At 42.6% G+C, this 10,754-nt stretch overlaps 1 long non-coding RNA gene across 1 annotated transcript; it reads left to right on the forward strand.

The window, feature by feature from the left end:
• The first annotated feature begins 228 nt into the window (after window positions 1–228).
• LOC114055136 lies at window positions 229–9,354 on the forward strand. The gene is made up of 3 exons (XR_003570658.1): window positions 229–238; window positions 4,409–4,414; window positions 9,272–9,354. It is a non-coding gene; the product is annotated as an uncharacterized LOC114055136 (long non-coding RNA).
• The last annotated feature ends 1,400 nt before the right edge of the window (window positions 9,355–10,754 follow it).

A 10,754-nucleotide genomic window follows, 5' to 3' on the forward strand; every position in this document is an offset into this window, starting at 1 on the left:
CCACCCTGTCTTCCCTACTCTTACAAGGGTTGCCAGCCCTATGTCAGAGAAGCTGAACACATGATAAATCAAAAGCCGAACAGCTGCAGCTTCCAGCCAGGCATGTTCATGCGCATGAAAATACTCTTCTGGCTGCCTACATAAAATAGCTGTGTAGTAAATGGAGAAAGCGTGGGAGGCGGTTCGCAAGCTGTTCACAATTATATTTGCATTCAGGGTGGCAGCGTAGGGACAGAGGGTGCACAGACAGCCGGGTGTGATTCTTGCCTCACACTGCTGGAGATGTGTCAACGCTTCTGGTGGGAACTCTGCCTTGCAGACCTTGCATCACCATGTGCATTGTGTAGATGTGCAGCAAAACAACAGGAGCAGAGTAAATGTGTCACCTTGACATTCCCACGTTCTATTTCCAGTGATATATTTGGGACTCTGATAGGGATTACTTTCAAAAGGCTGCTTTATATGAATATTTATCTTAGCTTATTACACAGCAATTAAATACTTAACACACCATATTTTTTAAGTATTCAGTGACATAAATAATTATCTAATTGTTCTGTATCATAAAGGATAGTCTATGAAAATTTTAAAGTTATTCTTGTGTACTATTTTGTTTTTCTTCCCCATCTAGAAAAGGTTGGAAAGCGTACAGATTTTGGAAGGTTTGTTTTTTAACTCAGTGATAAGGAATGCTGCCTTTGAGACTTGTCACTTTTCTTAAGAGAGAATGTTTTGCCAGCAGTAACACCTAATTGAAGATAATTAAATCTTACAGACTTTTTCTTCAAAGGCTTATTTAGACATGGAAATTAAATTGTGATAACAAGCACAGAGAGGGTTTTAACAATAATTTTAGCTGTAGAAAAAATTCTCTGTAAGAAAGATCATAAACAAATGAAGTTTTTGCTGAATATCTAAAAAGCTTTTGAAAGTATTTTTTAAGTGGGTTCTGAAGAGTTGTATGAAATCAGATGCTCTGTCTTCCTATCCTGGTTAATGCAGACCCCTGCAGAGAGTTGCTTTTGTCAGAAGGGTCACATGCCTTTGAATGAGAGGTTGAGAGAATATATTAAGGAGGCTCTCACGAAAGTTCCTGGGAATGAACTGGTCAGGATTCCTTCTGCAATCTAGGTAGTCCCAGGATCATCTTTATGTTGTCCTTTTCCAGGCCGCTGTGTAGAGGATAGCTGGGGGAATGTGGAACCTGCTATGTGAATCCTGGCAAGGAGAAGGGATCCCAACTCATAGTGTGATTGCATGTGCTCTAAAATGGAAGGAAAAAATAGATCTGGCTAAACTGTTTGCTAGGAGAAGAGTCTATAAGTAATGCATTGTTCCTTCTAGGAACATTATTAGAATAAAAATGCTTTCCTTCAGATCTGTTGGGTGTAAGCTTTACTATTAAAAAAATAACCAATGCTGAGACATATGGGACAAGCAGTGAGAAAGCTAATGTAAAATTTGCTTAGTAAGGATGTGCCCTGGAACCCTCATCTACCATGTTAACATGGCATCAGATAGGTAATCAGCTGCTTCAATACTAAACCTGAAAGAATCATTTATGCATAGCAGAATGACTGTGGGTAGAATTAAAGTTACACCAGGTGTCATCGTGAAAGACGTAGATCACTTTTATTAGCTATCATACTAGATCAAAGCCATATTCGATTTTGTATAGATTTCTAGGAGCTAATTTATCTTGTGTGGTCAGCTGCCTAAGTATTTTTCATTGGTTTATCCTGCGCACTGGTCCTCATCTATAGGCAGCACAGGCAACTACCTATATGCATTTGCTCTTTAAATAGAAATTGCTCTGTTGCAGTGCACCTTCCTCTCCTTAAATGTACCTATGTCCTCCATCTCCACCTTCAGAGCTATTATTGTTAACTGTTCTTGGACCACAACTAAATCACTTGGACATCTCAGGAAGGAGATTTCCAGAAGAGAAACAGCTTGGTGCTGGTATAAAAGTCCTGACCTGAGCCATATTCACATTGGGCCATTGATAAGGGAGCAGAGGAGTACAGAAGATCAAAGAAGAGAAAGATTTTTTGGCAGGGTTTCTAGCTAACAATGATGTACAGCAGCTGTAGGACAGATTAGATAGGGACTGATAAGAAAGAATAATATGGTTTAGCAGGTCCTTTAAAGTGATGATAACAACAAGGATAGGAAAAGCCTGCATCAGTAAGAGAGCATGGCTGAAAATTTATTTTGCTGTAGAAAAACGCTTGAACTAGGAATATGGAGGGCAAAGGAGGTAGAGTGGACAGATGTAGGTGTTGGCCAGGAGTCCAGGAAATCTGTCAGAGTGGTGACTCATCCATCAGCACATGTCTCCATTTGCTCTTTGAAGGGCCTAAAATCAAGGCCAGGGACCAGAAGAGTATGCAGGCACTTCTCCCCCAGACTTTCGACCAGCATTCCAACTTTCTTGCACCAAAGCCTCCTAGCTCAATACTGCACTTTGCAACTTTCTCTCCCTTCCTTGAGAAATTAAAAATAGCCTCACCATCAGTTCTTTCCAGTGCATGCACAAACTGTGGACAGAGGTCAGCTGGGATTTCTTCAGGACTTCTTGAGTTTGCCAGTACCTTTTCATCTTGAGATCTTACACACATGCAGTGCAACAGACATGCATTTGGTATCCTGAAGACTGTAGGTGAACAGAACATACCTGGACATTACAAAGTCCCCTTGTGATGGCAGTGCATGTATCTCCTGTCTGTGGGTATCAGCAGTGAATCATAGAATTGCTTAGGTTGGAAAAGACCTCTAAGATCAAGTCCAACCTTTAATGCAGCACTTCCAAGTCCATCGCTAAACTATGTCCGTTCATGCCACATCTCTACGTCTTTTAAATACTTCCAGGATCCCTGAAGGAGCAGTGACAGCCACTTCCCCAAGCAGCCCATGCCAATTCCTGACAACCCTTTCAGTGAAAAAATTTTTCCTAATACCCAATCTAAACCTCCCCTGCTACATTCCTCTTGTCCTATCTCTAGTTGCCTGAGAGAGGAGACCAACTCCCACCTTGCTACAACTTCCTTTCAGATAGCTGTAGAGAGCAATAAAGTCTCCCCTGAGCCTCCTCTTCTCCAGGCCAAACAACTACAGCTCCCTCGACCACTTCTCATCAGATTTCTGCTCCAGCCCCTTCACCAGATTTGTTGTCCTTCTCTGGACTCGCTCCAACACCTCCAAGTCCTTCTTGTAGTGAGGGACCCAGACCTAGACACAGTACTTGAGGTGTGGCCTCACCAGTGCCAAGTACAGGGGGACAATCACTGCCTTAATCCTGGTGGATTAATCACACTATTTCTGATACAAGCCAGGATGCCACCTGCCTTCCTGGACACCTGGGCACATTGCTAGCTCATGTACAGCTGCTGTTGACCCAGCACCCAGGGCCTTTTCTGCTGGGCAGTTTTACAGCCGCTCTTCCCTCAACCTGTAGCGCTGCATGGAGTTGTTGTGACTGAAGGGCAGAAACATGATCGTTACCTGGGATGACAGTCTCCACTCCACAGCCACGTAAACTAAGTTAAGGAGTCCGTTCATAATATCAGTGTCCAATTGCAGCAAGCGTTGGCTTCACAGTAAGTCTATGCCTCTGAGCTCCTGGACTGAAGAGCGCTTCATGGACATGTAGGTGTCCACGATGAAACACATTTATTGTGGTGAAAGCAAAAAAGGCATGAGGAAGGAGGAGTGAAATGTCAGCATTGAAACAGATTGGGATATCTGGTTGCCTGTGGTTATTATGTTTAGGTTGAGCTAGCAGAATAGCTGCCGTTCCTCCAAGCAGGTCATGCACTGGAGCAAGGAGAGGCTGCCATTCCTGCTGCCATGTGCCAAGCTGAAGCACTCATGTAGCTTTGTGATAAGGCAGCTTTACTTTTTGCCATGCCTCAAATCCACCACTGGCTTGAAGCATTCAGAAGCCTGAAAACAGCTCCAGGTTCCTGTGAGGCCACAAGGGAGGCCTCCACTACAAGAGCTCTTAACTGGAAGATCTTTGTCATAGTTGCTTGACAGCTGAAGCTTGCAATGGGATCCTCTTTTCTTGCAAAGTCCCTGACAGAATTGTGGTGTGGCATTGACTGATGCCACTGAGCAGGTAGACAGAGTATTCGCTCTGCTTACAGAAACACAAAACTTCAGCTGTCTTTTTCTTTTGACATGGTGGGAAGGATGCATGGACTCATTGGAAACAAGTTAATTTGTACCCAAGACAGATGTGCTTGTGGCTCTACACCTGCCTGCTGGGACCTGGAGAGGCTGTTTCCATCTCCAAGCTGTAGCTGTTTTCTCATTCAGAGTTGCCTGGTGATAGCTATGAAGTTTATCCCAGGTGGTTCTTCATGAGGTGATGACAGACATGGTCCACGAGACCTGTTTTTGTTAGATGGAAGTAATCTCTTGTGTATGTACTCAGAAGGTGACAGACAATGTGAACATCAAGCTTCTTAGGATTGCGCAAAATTCTCAGAAGCCAGTTAATCCACGTGGCTACCAGTGCAGGAAGTTAAGATTGGTACTACCAATGAGTCTTGCATGGTGGGAGAAACAAAATGCATTGAATGAATAACTCTTGTGCAGTCTCTGCATCTTATTTGCTAAGTTCATCTACCATGAGTTAATCAGACTGGCCATAAAGACAACTCTACAGAAGTGATTCTGAGCATAAAGCTATGCTACTGCCCTTTCCAACTGTTCACATACATCACTTAGTGGTTGAAGAGTGCTTCTCTGACAACTTTGCTGCCATTCTATTTCAAATGCTTCTGTTATTCCTTCCCTTGTTGATGGTGTAGGTCATATCAGAGGTCCAGAAGTAATCCTTTCTGATAGAAGTGTTCTCATAGGATGATGTATCAGGGACTTAGACAATTCTTACATGGTACAGTCATCCTCCTACAACTCCTTGTTTGTATAGATTGACCAGTGCCTCTACGCTCTCTTGATCATTCTCTTCCTTAAGTGACCTACAAGAACCCTACATAGTATCCATCTATACTCCACACTACCCAGTATGCTAGTCATCGCATAAATCTATGTCTGATTCTAGGCTGTGAATCTTCCTTAAGGCTGTGAAACCCTTGAGTCTTCCCTTGAACTGGATCTGTTACAAGTGGACAGGAAAACCTACAAAGATGTGTTCTGAGGATGGGAAACTGGAAAACCTACAGAGATCTGTTCTGAGGATGGGAAACTGCCTTTCTCACCTTTCCCACTCTGTTTCTTCCTGCTGTTTTCTACTTTCAGCATCCCTGTGACAAGTAAAATCCTTTCCTTGCTCTGTGTAATATGTTGCTTACTGAAGAGAGGTTACTGTGCACAACACGCTACTTGGCCTTGCCGTAAGGATCCTATTGCCCAGTGCTGGCCTGGAAACCATCTGTTATTACTAGCAATGGCTCTGGCATAGGGCTAGGAGACAGGGTGGAAGTAGTTTGACCTTGACTGTGCCATTTATGGGATAGACAACTCTCCCTCAGCTTTCTTCACAGCTGCTAAGAGCACTTTCTCAACATTTTTACTGCATGGCGTAATTCTTTGCTGGGCCCGATTCAAACTCATTCAGTTTGAACTCTCTCCTTTGGGCCACATGGAAGCCAGCAAGAGTTATGGACAAAACGTTTTGATCCCACAGACATTACATCTGCAGTTACCCACAAGGAAGAGGAAACGGTCTGTGGTGTCTCAGGGCAGATCTCATCAATCACCCAGGAAAGTTTCAAATCAGATCTGCTAGAACAAAATATTTGCAGTATACATTAGGAAAGATAAAACCTTTTCTGGATCAAGTAGAGCTCTGGCTGAATGCCCAGCCTTGCTGCCAAACAGCTGGCCTTGATGTTGAAGCATAGAGTAGGCAAAGGCAGTACATTTCTCTGGAGGATCTGTACAGCAGTTAACAAATATATGGGACCTGCAGACCGAAATTACCTATAGACTTCACTAGTATACATTCCAAATCCTTGCTGGAGAGCCTCTAAGAAAAGTGATTTACTTAAAATGAAAGCAAAGGCTGCTGTTCAAAATGTTCATGGAGACATACTTACCTAGGCTGAAAAATCCAGTGTTATGGAGAATGATCTCTATAAACAGTAGGGATGCACTTTGTACTTTGTGTTTTCCCCTACATCTTATTCTACAATCAACTACTTAAGAACATATTTAAGTTGCAAATCACTAATAAATGTAGAACCCAACTTTTCTTCTCATCAGTATCAGCATTTCCCTTTCTGCTCCTCTTTCAAACAGTGCTTTGCCTAAAATTCATCAGCACGAACATAAACAATTCTATGTTAGTCTTACTATTATTTAAAAAAAAAACAAAACAAAAGCTAAAACCAATTAACCAAGAAAAAACAAACAAACAAACAAACCGCCAAAACCAAACCAAAACATACAAAAAACCTCCCAACAAAGTAAGTCTGCTTTGGTAAGCAATCCTTTCTCCATAGTTTTTTTCTAGGTAGGGACTAATGCTGTCATACTAATGAGACTAGCAATGACATGCTAATATGAAGTCATATGAGTGACTTAGAGAAGCTTGCTTTTCCTAGCTGGCCACAGTCTCACTTACTCTGCTTTCTGTTGAGGCCTGAAAGGCCCCTTTGCTCAGCTTGCACATGTATGGGCCAGCTTGCATCATACTTATTTTTACATGCGAGTACTTCGCTTGTGGGAAGTGGATAGAGGAGTTAAATTCCTTCTGTGAACATCAGACAGGAATTCTGTTTTTACAAATGGTTGTAGAGTAGATTTTGTATTTATGCAGTCGTTTCAGATTGCTAAGGGAAATATATTTTGCTAAGAGGAAATTAATTCAGGGAAAAATATGTTATGAAAGTTAGATCTTATTAGTCAAGAAACAAAGAACATTAGAGATGACTGAGCACAACAAATGACTTTCAAGTATCTGGTATCCAGTAACCTTTCTTGTGATCAGTTCATGAAATAGTCCATAAATTCCCTATATGTAAAAATACATTACACAAATAAATCATTGAATAGTTTTTTCCCCGAGGGTGTTGGGGTTTTTTTGTTTGTTTGTTAGTTTTAAGTGTTGGTGTCAGAGAAAATCTGAGAAGAGAACCAACCAAATATACCAGCAGCCAGGATGGCGCTGCAGGCCTCTCAGAGGTGTGCATGCCCAAGTGCTGTCAGCTGTGGAGGCTGAGGATTCAGGGCCTCCTGCTGGATGCCCTCCATGTCTAAGCACAGTTAACAGTGGATTCATACCATGTCTCCACACATGTGTGTATGGCTGTGAGGAGGGGAGGGGCTGTAACAGCAATGGCAGGGGCTTGTACATCCAGGTGCCAGCGACTTGGGAGATTGGGATCCAGGGGCAGGCACTGGGCAGATGGCATGCCTGAGCCCAGCTGCTGGAGGGATCCACCTTGTACATTTGTATTGCCATATTTGCCAGTAACAGACAAAAAACTTGCAAACCAAAACAAAACTCATAAGCCTTTGAAAGGCTGAATTTCAAAATTCTCCATATGGGTTTCCATCTTTCCTGGCCTACTTGGCTGAGCATTGTGATAGCAAGGGGGGAGTCTATGCCCTAGGAGCTGGCAAGGAACTGGTCTACTTATCAGTAAGTTTATGGAGGATGGAACAACTTACTGAGGGAGACAACACTGGGGAGTAGAGGATAAAGAGGATCATGAGCAAGAAGGTTAGCATCCCTTCTTGTTCTACACGTTGTGCAACACAGACACAGATGGTTGGTGCAGACCTCTGCTGGTAACATATGTGTGCACGTTTGGGGGTGTTTTCTTGTCTGCTTCCAGCATCCCTGAAGTAGAGGAGGGCACTGTCCTTGAAACTCATAGTGTGACTAGCAATTTCTGCTCTAGGCAGTGCTTAGCGGGGACTGGAAACTATGATGCAATAGGTACCCAGTAAGCCCACATCTGTGCAGTGCACAATAAGACAATGGGGAACAGTGTTTGACTGGGGTTTATATGCAAGAAGATGTTAGATAATCAGTTCATGTTTCTAATTAGCCTAGTGTTAATGCAGACACCAAGTGGTAGAAGATGACATTACTACTTGAAAAATAAGGCATGGTTTATTACCTGCAGTGTTACTTGTAATTTATCCTTTTTTGATCTGATTCAGAAACATGAATATTAAAGAAAACCTCTGAGGCTTAGCCACAGAAGCAGATGGGGTTGCATCTGTAAAGGAGTCACCTGTTTTGTCTACTTTGAATTGCAATTAAAAGCTGTTGCAATGACAATTCATCTGGTATGAAGAATTAGGAAACAAAGTACTCTTTGTTTTAGTGGACTTTTAGTAGTAATCCTTTTAAAAGTAGTAATTATAGCACATTATTCATTGAAGTCTGAAATGTCTACTTTCCAAAAACATTGCATGACAGTTTCAGTTTAGGAAAACTGCTTAAAGCAATTGACAAAAGATCTTTCCTACAAGTGCCATGTGATTGTTTTATTTTTAAATTTTATAAATTCAAACTTTGTATTGGGTTTAAGTGGCAAGGAGAGGGGGGGGGGACTACAGGGCGGGCTTCTGTGAAAAGCTTCCAGAAGCTTCCCCCTTGTCCAACAGAGCCAATGCCTGTGAACCCTGTAGTGGTTCTGAATCTAGGCCTTCCTTGGTGATCAGGTTGTAACCAAGGAACCAAGGTCATGTTCCCAGTATTCCATACGATTTTACATAAGCAAGAGTATAAATAAGGAGAGAGAGGAAGCTCTCGCTCTCTTTCTTCCGGCGGACCCAAGGTGGAGGTAACTCTACTATCGCTCTGCCCGGGTGAGGGAGTGAGGCCTGGCGCGTCTGGTTGGCCTTGAGAGGCGGACAGTGCTGGTAGCTGTGTAGTGTGGCTCGCTTCCTCTCGAGGGGAGTATTTAACTTTTTGTCCCTTTTGTCCCTCTTGTATCCCTTTTTATCCCTTTTTTCCCTTTTCCCTTTCCCTTCCCTTTTCCCTTTTGGGGAGTTCCCTTTGGTTGGTAGTGTGTATATAGTTTTATATATATATATATATATATATATATATATATATATATATATAAATCTTTCATTTAAAATTTATTCGGTTTGGGTTCTTTTGGTTTTTTTCCGGTCGGCTGGGAGAAAGTGAAAGGGAGGGGGAAGGTTTTGTCCCCGGGGTCCAGGCACTTGGCTGGGAGCCAAGTCCAACCTGGGACAACCCATAAAAAGAAGAGCCCATGTGGGTGCAAGTTTGCTGACAGGACTTGTGACTCCTGACAGATGACCAAAACTGGAGCAGCCTGTTCCTGAAGGACTGCAATCCATGGATGGGACCCACAGTGAAGCAATTCATGAAGAACTGCTGCCAATGGGAGGGACCCACACAGAAGTTCATGGAGGACTTTTCTGTGGGAGGGACCCCACTCTGGAGCAGGGGAAGAGTGTGAGAAGTCCCCACTTGAAGAGGAAGGAGCAGACTGATGAACTGACCACAGCTCCCATTCCCCATATCTCAGTGCTGCTGGAGGGGAAGAGGAAGGGAAAATTGGGAGCGAATTTGAGCCCAGGAAGAAGGCAGGAGTAAGGGGAAGATGTTTTTAAGTTTGGGGGTTTATTCTTGTAATCCCACTCTGATTTGATCGCTGATAAATTAACTGATTTGCCAAGTCAAGTCTGTTTTGCCTGTGATGGTAATAGGTGACTGATCTCTCCCTGCCCTTATCTCGACCCACTAACCTGCCATTACAGATCTCTACTCTGTGGTGATCGGTAACAGGACCTGAGGGAAGGGCATGAGGCTGTGTCAGGGGAGGTTTAGGGTTGATATCAGGAAAAGCTTCTTCACCCAGAGGGTGGTCAGGCACTGGAACAGGCTTCCCAGGGAAGTGGTCACAGCACCAAGCCTGACAGAATTGCAGAAGTGTTTGGATGATACTCTCAGGCACATGGTGTGACTGGGGGATGGTCCTGAGCTGGACTTGAAGATCCTGATGTGTCCCTTCCAACTCTCTCTCCTGCCCAGCTGAAGAGGGGAGTGATAGAGTTACTTTGGTGGCCACCTGGCATCAAGACAAAAGTAGATACTTTTAAGCAAGATTTTAAAGGGCAACAAATCAACAAAGCGCTGAGTTGCAAAGACTAACTTACAAAAGGAAGCAAAATAAGAGAAAGAAACTCTTCCACCAGCAAAAGCCACTTGGTATCTAGTGAGGACACCAGACCTCAGTGAGCAAAGGAAGTAACAAGTTGAGAACTGAGAGAATCGCATATCATAGCTATGGCAATTTTGAATGGAACCTGACTTTTTTAGATATAGTTTTATTAGAAAATTGATGGATTATTAAATATATATATATATATATATATAAAAATTATGTCGAGGAATAATGCTACAGGAAAACTTCAAGATCACTTAGTGGGAATTAAACTATTATGGCAAAAAACCCACAAAACTACCCCTTAACTAATTTATCTGCTCCTAGAGATTGTATTTCAAGGAGGGGTTTGAGTGTCTTCAGATGGGAATCTGGGTGAAAGCAGGTTCAATGTGTAGCACCAGATTTCTCTTCTACTATTTAAATGACAGGTATGAAATATTTTATCACTAAGCTGTGAAATAACCCTATCTCAATTTAGTATTAATAAAAATCATATTGTTAATCAACAACCTATTTCTCTTTTTGCTCATGAAAATAGCTCATTTTTTCTTGGTCATTTAGCTTTCTATTCATAAGACTACACCGTTATATGCTGTCTGTATAGCTATTCATATTTTCTAA

This window comes from Empidonax traillii, unplaced genomic scaffold (genome assembly GCF_003031625.1).
Source record: "Empidonax traillii isolate 1590-97213 ecotype Southwest subspecies unplaced genomic scaffold, ASM303162v1 scaffold48:size2401408, whole genome shotgun sequence".
NCBI classification, from domain to species: domain Eukaryota; kingdom Metazoa; phylum Chordata; class Aves; order Passeriformes; family Tyrannidae; genus Empidonax; species Empidonax traillii.